The following is an 8,391-nucleotide window of genomic DNA, read 5'->3' as shown; positions in this document are numbered from 1 at the left end:
CTTCGTTTTAGTTTTCTACTTCCGCTGTGCTAACAAGTTTTTCTTTAAGAAAGATTGTGTTTAAGTTTTCAAAAAGGCTATTCACCCCCCCCCCCCTCCCCCTCTAGCCATCTAAGATCCCAACAATAGGTACTTAATATTTTTCTTTAACATAATTAACTTTTCGAAAATATCACAATGGTCTTTCAATCCTTAAAATTATTTGTTAGAATATATTAGAGCCGTCAATTTAGGTTAGGTCTGTCGGATTGATCTATCCCGTCAAACAATTTAAGCGGTTGAGTTGGAATTTTATCAACTCAAGCCCGCCACGAGCCGACCTGCCTGGGCCAGCCCGTGACGGGCTTGGGTTGACTCACTGGTTGAGAAATACATATAAATTAAGTTGTATATGTCAATTTATTATCTTTCTTTGTTATAAGTTTGAAATAAAAATCGTATTTTTCATTAAACATGTGTACTTGTATACATCCATTTACATTTAAAATATATGTTTTTTTTGATATATTTGATTGATGAAACTTTTTCAAAGTAAAACAGTAAAGATATTAAACTTTTTTAATTTTTTTTTTAAATGATGGGTCAACGGTTGGCGCACCCAATCTATAACCCGCCTTAGATTAGATTGGATTGGGAATTTTCCAAAACGCCAAGATAACTAGTCGCCCCGTCCTGCCTCGCTAAATGGCTAGCCCGTGACAAGCCAACTAGCTATGTCACGGATTAATTCGTCTGACAACTCTAAAATATATATTATATTACATATATAAGTTTTAAATTGATCATTAAATATAAGGAGATCAAATCTTGACAAATCTTATAGATAGAACTCAACTAGTTGTATCAATTTTTTTTTTATCAAAAACCTAAAATGAATTCATTGACATAAATAAATTATATAAATGTGTAACTTCGTACACAATGATAGAGCTTACATGGGCCCAAAAGTTTAGGAAACAATAATTAAAAAATTATTAGTTCCAATTGTTCCCTATACTAGGCCGGTTGTATTTGTATTGTATTCCATTCTAACGATTTATCATATTCATGATTTTGTTTTGAAATAAAGAATCGAGATTAGAAGTATATCATCCAATACATTTAAGATTTAATCATATAAAAATCGTTCAAATTTGTGTTTGAGAATCCTCTTAAAGTTATAAACTAGAGCATTATATAATTAATAGTATAATACAATAATATATAGTATGGTGTTATGTGATTAGAATTAATACATACATACATATATATATATATATATATATATATATATCTATATATATATATATATATATATATATATATATATGTGTGTGTGTATTAATTCTAATCACATAACACCATACTATATATAGGCAACTACTCACACTAGACCAAGGCTATCTCCAACCCTATCCTAATTAAGGTAATAGGTTACAGTATACAATATATTTATTGGTTGAATTGATAATAGGAGACTATAGATATATATAGAATAAAATACTACTTTTACTATTCCTAATCAAACATTGATATACAAGAGTAATATTAATACGTTGAGACTAATATATAGGTCAATAGATAACTTAATCTCACAAGTCATGGATATAAGATATCAAGTTGATACATGAGTATATATTAGAGAATATGTACTGAATTGACCCGTAATGAGATTGTTTCATAGATCGTTATATGAGTAGTATAAAAATTCTCATAGTGACTATTAGTATAAATAGTTATTAGACCTGAAGTCACTACGGTTCCCTACATAAGAAGTTGTGTATTTTGGTATCGACAAACGTCACATATAACAAGGTGGATTATAAAGTTGATCACTGGTATGTAATAAGTTATGTGGAAAGATGTAAGTGATAAAGATTGTTGGATCGAAAGCGATAGAGGGGAGGTGAATAGCGCTCGTGGCTTTCACTATTTTCGAATTCGTAAATTGCACGAGTTTAAGCAGCGGAATAAAGAAAAGGGAACAACACAAACACACAAGGACATGAAAAGTTACTTGGTTCAGAGTCTGTGGCGACTCCTACTCCAAGGCCCGCGATCGTTGATCGCTTCCGGTGGACAACAACTATAAGCTCGAAACAATAGTACAGATTAAGATTTACAATAAGTGCATAATGTAAATTATATCGAACGACAGATTCTAAAACAAAGCGGAGCTCCGGGTCGTCGAAAGGTTGCTGCATCACTTCAGGATGAACTTGTTAGTAGTAGAACGCAGAAGGATTGCTTGTGAATGCTTGTTCTAAGTTGCTGCTCGAAGTCCCCTTTTAAACAGTGTTGGAGGCACCTTCAAGTCTGTCTGAGGCGCCTCCAGGCCGCCGAGTCGCACGCGTGATCAACTCTGATATGGTCGCACCTTATCCCATTGAAGGCGCCTCCAAGCTGCTCCAAGGCGCCTCCAATGCCTGGTCCAAGGCGCCTTCAGCTTCCTCTGAGGCGCCTCCAGCTTCTCTGGACAGCCGGCTTCGGCTAGCCCCCGAGGCGCCTCCAAGCCCCATGGAGGTGCCTCGGACACTGTTCATCCGAGGCTAAGCGTGCTTCTTTGTTCCTGCAAAATGTGTTAGTCCCAAACACAAACCCTGCAAAACAAAGTTAACACAGAAACAATATGATAGATATAATTGACAGCCATCGGACTGTCCGAGTCTGACTTCGGATTTCCAACCGGAAACCCTAGGTCGACCCGACGCCTATTGTTCCCTCTACGGGGAACGCGTCCTCACGTACTCCACTCAGGAGATTTACCTGTTGCCAGTGCGATCCTCCAGATCGACTGGGCTTTTGCTCAGCGTTCGAAGCTTCCGGACTTTCTGCTGGACTTCCGTTTCCCGGTTAGTCCAGTCTTTCACCTGGTTCGCGACACCAGGACTTTCTACCTAGGGTTACCCCCTAGGACTTTTGCTTGAAGCTCTCGACCCGCCAAGACTTTCCGCATAGGGTTACCACCCCCTATGACCTAGGGTTATCACCCATAGGGTTTTCCACTTGCCTAACCGCAACTAGGACTTTCCTGAAACACTCAATTAAGTACGTTAGATCACAAAACAACTTAACTTTGAATTCCTTTGTCATTATCAAAATAACGGTCGATCATCGGATGCTTCCCGCACCAACAAAGATGAGATCTATCACTTGCATATGACGAAAGAGATATATGTGAGTCCCTTGATTAAGTAGGACTACTAAAATGCATGGTTATTTTCAAATAAGTCAATATGAGATATTGAACTTATTTGGTTAAGTGAGTCAACTTGGAGATAAAAAATATAAAGATTGGAAAAAAGATAACACGGTCTATACTTCATAGATCAATCTAATATCAAGAATAGAATGACCATGTTATACAAGATAATAAACATAGACAGGTTGAGTCGGATCTTGATATTTTCGTCACTTGGTTAGCAATGATACATTGCTAGATGTCGATCATTGCTTGTGTATCTAAAATAGTTTAGAAATACTGCTAACATTACAAGAACATATTGGTCACATACAAAGAGTATGTTGACTTGGAGATTGAGTTATTTTAGTTTGACTAAAATAATATGGGTTTAAACCTTAAGCCCGAAATGAGTTCGGACCTTAAAGCCCAACCCAACTGAGAGTCCAACAAAAGAAACACTAATAGTTATCTCATCTTAGATGGTGGAGAAGATGAAGAGTCAACATAAGAATCAACCGCTTGCTCGTTGATTCTGAAGGAGACTTGCCTTGCAATGCTAGCAAACATTCTCTACTAGGTTCGTTAACGAACCTTCAAGGTACGCTTAGCGCAAATTTACTTTTCGTAAAATTTCATATTGCGATCATGTTTGTGTGAGATGTATATTGTATGCATGTGGTGTATGCTGTAATGATTAGGAATTATTATTGTTTATATTTTTCACTGTGTATATTTACGAAACTTGTTTTAGCATACAATCATAAAGAGCATTCCCCAACAAAATCAACTTACAGGATTAAATTACAAAATAAGCTTTGGATGAACAGTTCCTATGTGTCTTGAAGCTACACAGAGGCACCCTCGAGGAGATAAAGTTTGCAAATAAACTTTCATGGTGCGGAAAATCACATGATTTACCCTGCTCTCTCACGTGACCAACGATCCTATAGTATCATCAGGGGCGTAGCTACATGGGACCGAGGGGATGCGATCGCCCCCCTTGAAAGTTTAGGGGGAAAATTAATACAGTGATTTAAAAAAAAATGATTTAGTTATAAATTTTAAAAATTTTAGGATGTTTTCACAAAATGTTCAATTAAAAACCCAAACTTTTTTTTTCTCTCTTTCCGCCAACCCTTTTTTTTCTCTCTCGATATTTTTCTCTACCATTGCCCATACTTTTTTCACCTCTCCCCTCTTATGTTTTCTTCCTCCTCCTAATCCCCTCTCCTTTTTTCTCTCCCTTGGTCTTCTTCCTATAATAATCTCCTTATTATTCTTTTCCCTAACCTTAATTTTACTCTCAAAATCCTTCGTCGCACATTGATGTCATTGCCATCCACGTAGACCCGACCCCGGGCGGGGTCTGGCCCGGACCCGGCCTGGGCCCGTAACCGGGTCAACGGGCCGGTTGCCCGTTGACCCGGTTCGCCTTGCCGGGCCAGTTCCGGTTCATGGGCTGTAAACTCGGCGAACCGCCGGTTAACCGGCGGGTTGAACCGGCGGTTCAGCCGCAAACAAAATTTTTTTTTTTTTTAAGCGGCTTGAACCGCCGGTTAACCGGCGGTTCGTAGCCGTTGGGAGGGTTTTTTGGGTATTTTTTTTCAACGGTTAGGATCATTTGACCATTTTTTTATCAATGGCTATGATTTAGTGTCCGTTACTATCAAAACTCTATAAATAGAGAGCTCATTTCATCATTTTTCACACACATCTTCTCTACTCTTAATCTCATTTTCGTATTCTCTAATCTCTACACGCTTTCGTTTTCAATTTTCAATTACAATGGAAGGAGGTCGCGGAGGTGCATCATCTCGAGCTCGGAAGGGAAAACAAATAATGAATCTGCGGGAGGAGGACCCCAACATTCAATCCACCGATGATGAGATCGAGCATCTTCCGAATCCGACACCCGAAACACAAGGAAGTACCGATGCAATTACTTCTAAGGTTCGGGAACTTCCTCCTCTAAAGTCTTCTATTTTTACTAAACATTTTGAGAATGTCACTCTTCCGTCGAGAGAAATGCGTGCAAAATATAAGCACTGCAATGCTTCCTACAAATTCCAAGCCGGCGGCGGCTATGGGTCGTTGAAACGACATGTAGAAACGAAGCACCCGACGGAATATGGACTCGACCGTTCTCAAACACAATTATCAAGATTTTCTTCAACTAGCGGTAGTACCGATTCCGGTTTATTTTTATATTCGGATAATAAATTAAGAGAATCATTAGCTAAATTTGTTTCCGTAGAACATCTTTCTTTTAGTTTTGGATCTAAATGCACATTTGAATATTTTTGTAAAGAATCTCTTAATCCATGTGCTAAACGTGTTCCTAGGACTACACTTACTCGTACAATTAAAAAATTAGTAAAACAAGGAAAAAAAATTTAATTGATGAATTTAGTAAATTAGATAATAAAGTTTCTTTATGTTCCGATATTTGGAGTGATCATTGGCAAACACATTCGTATATGGGTGTGACTTGCCATTGGATCGATAACTCTTGGAACCTCCAAAAAAGATTATTAGCTTATAGAGTTTTTGATGAATCACATAATGCTCATAATATCGCACAATTATTATGTTTAATTTTAGAAGAATATGGTTTAACTCATAAAATATTTTCAATATCATTAGATAATGCTAGTTCTAATACCGCTTGTATAGATGATCTAAAATTTGTTTGTCAACCTATTATTGGAGGTTTATTTTTTCATATTCGTTGTGTATGCCATGTTTTAAATTTATGTGTTCAAGATGGTTTAAAAAATTTAGAAAGTTATATTAAACCAATTAGAATTGCAATTTCTTATTTATGGTCTCATCCATCTATAATGAAACAATGGGGTATGTTTTGTAAAATTAATGGAATGAGACCTAAAAAATTTCCACGTGATGTACCAACACGTTGGAATTCAACATACCAATTATTACAAGATTCATTTCAATATAAAGAATTATTATGTTCATTTTTTGCACAAAATACTAATACTAATATATATTTATTTTCACAACAATGGAATATTTGTAGTAGTATTTGTGAAATTTTAAAAGTATTTAATGATGCAACCGAACAACTTTCCGTGTTTATTATCCCGCTCAATTAGTTTTAGAAAATTTTTCTAATATAGTATTAGTTTTAAATGAACATATTAATAATGAATCTTTATCTCCTTGCATCTTAGCTATGAAAACTAAATGGGAAAAATATTTTTATTTAATTCCTGAAATTTATTTAATTGCATTTGCTTTAGATCCTAGATTTAAATTAGAAGTTTTACAAGAAATGTTAACTTTATATTAGACGCTTTAATTCCAATTAAAGATTCTTCTTCCCCTGATCCAGTTAATATTATATATAATGTTAGAATTTATTTATATGATATTTATAATCAATATTATGCAAAATATGGAACACAAATTAATATTTCTGAAATTCAACAAACTACTAGTAGTAATTTAAAACTTACAAAAGCACAACTCTTATTAAAAGAACGGACAAAACGTCCACGGGGATCCTCAAGTTCCACACAGGAACTTGAGAATTATTTTACGACTTCTTTTGATTTTAATGAAGCAGATAGCGAAAACTTCGATATCTTAAAGTGGTGGTCACAGAAGGCTCAAAGCTTTCCTGTTCTCTCCGTGATCGCAAAAGAAATTTTAGCTTGTCCAGTGTCAACTGTTGCTGTGGAGCAGACGTTCAGTGCCGGCGGCAACATATTAGATGAACGACGATCAACTTTGTCTCCCGACTCATTGGAAGCCCAAGCATTACTGGACGATTGGACCAGAGCGGAGAAAAGAATCCAAGGAATGCAACTTTCAGATGACGAAGTTGAAGATTTTGATACTGAAGGAACAAATACGACAGGAACAGAAAATGGAAGTGAATGAAAATGTAAAAGGATAAAAATGTAAAAGAACTACGTGGGCTTTGATTCCCCTAAAGGGATACGTAGGCAACTTAAATAAGTGCAAGCCCTTTTTTCAATAAATTTTAATTTCTAATTTTTAATGTTTTGTTTAATTTTTAATTTTTAATTTTTTTTTAACATATTAATCTTAAACCGTGGCGAACCGTGGCGAACCGTGAACCGAACCGTGAACCGGCGGTTCTGAACCGTGAACCGTAACCGTCTTGGGCGGTTAAGGTTAAGGGTCGACCTGCCTAGAACCGTCGAACCGGCGGTTCCGAACCGTGGTCAGGTCTGATCCACGTTGCTATAGCCGCTATCACCAGCACCGCTGTCATTTGCTGCTAGCGCTGTTGTCATTGCTTTGCTGACGCTCCACAGTAAAAACGTTTTGATTGAGATAAAGTTTTCTTATTTTATCATAGATATTGAGATCTTCTATGCATTTAATATTTTATTTGTTATATGATGATGGTTCAAAATTTGATCAATTAAATCATATCTTTTATTGCTTCTCATCATATAATTCACTACAAGAAAACTTGAACACTAATTAGCAACCGAAATAAATTATGGTCAATAATTAAGCGACAAAAATTAAATTTCTTTGTCAATTCCATCTCTATACTTATTTAACCTATTTAATTAACTACGAAAACTTAATTCCCTCACTATTTTAGCAATAAAATAAGTTATCGTCACTATTTTAGTGACTCAATTAAGTTTCCGTCACTAATTAACTTTCTAATTAAGGTTTTTATTCTCGATTTTTCTTTCCAACGCCCTAAAATCTTCTTCTCTGATCGACCCTCTCTCCAATCTCTGGCACACTTCTCTCCTCTCCTCTTTGATCTCCGGCACTGGCATGCATCTCGTCGGTACGCACGATCTTCTCCCGTTCCCTCTCCTCTCTTAGTGACTGCTTGGCGGTGGCCTCACAGCGAGGTCTCGCTTTGGTCATAACCTCGCAGTGAGGTCTTTCCTTGATTGCGACCTCGTAATGAGGTGACGAGATTAGGTATGATCTCAATAGTGTACCATGTTCAGCTTAAATTTGCCCTCCCTCTAAATACAAATTATATTCTACATCGAGTATCATCATCTATTGTTCTCCCCAAAAGTAAACCTTTTTTTTGTCAATATTGTAGAGAGTGGTCATTACCTCCTATTAAACAAATATATACGGATATCAAAAACTTATACCAAAAAATAATACGAACATGAAAAGAGTAATTATTAAATTATGACTTATATTTCTCTTGTGTGAATATGTTCGGCAATCCGACCTCCTTTGTACAATAATGT

The sequence above is a fragment of the Zingiber officinale genome, chromosome 4B, assembly GCF_018446385.1.
Source record: "Zingiber officinale cultivar Zhangliang chromosome 4B, Zo_v1.1, whole genome shotgun sequence".
NCBI classification, from domain to species: domain Eukaryota; kingdom Viridiplantae; phylum Streptophyta; class Magnoliopsida; order Zingiberales; family Zingiberaceae; genus Zingiber; species Zingiber officinale.
Note: the sequence above shows the minus strand (reverse complement) of the source record.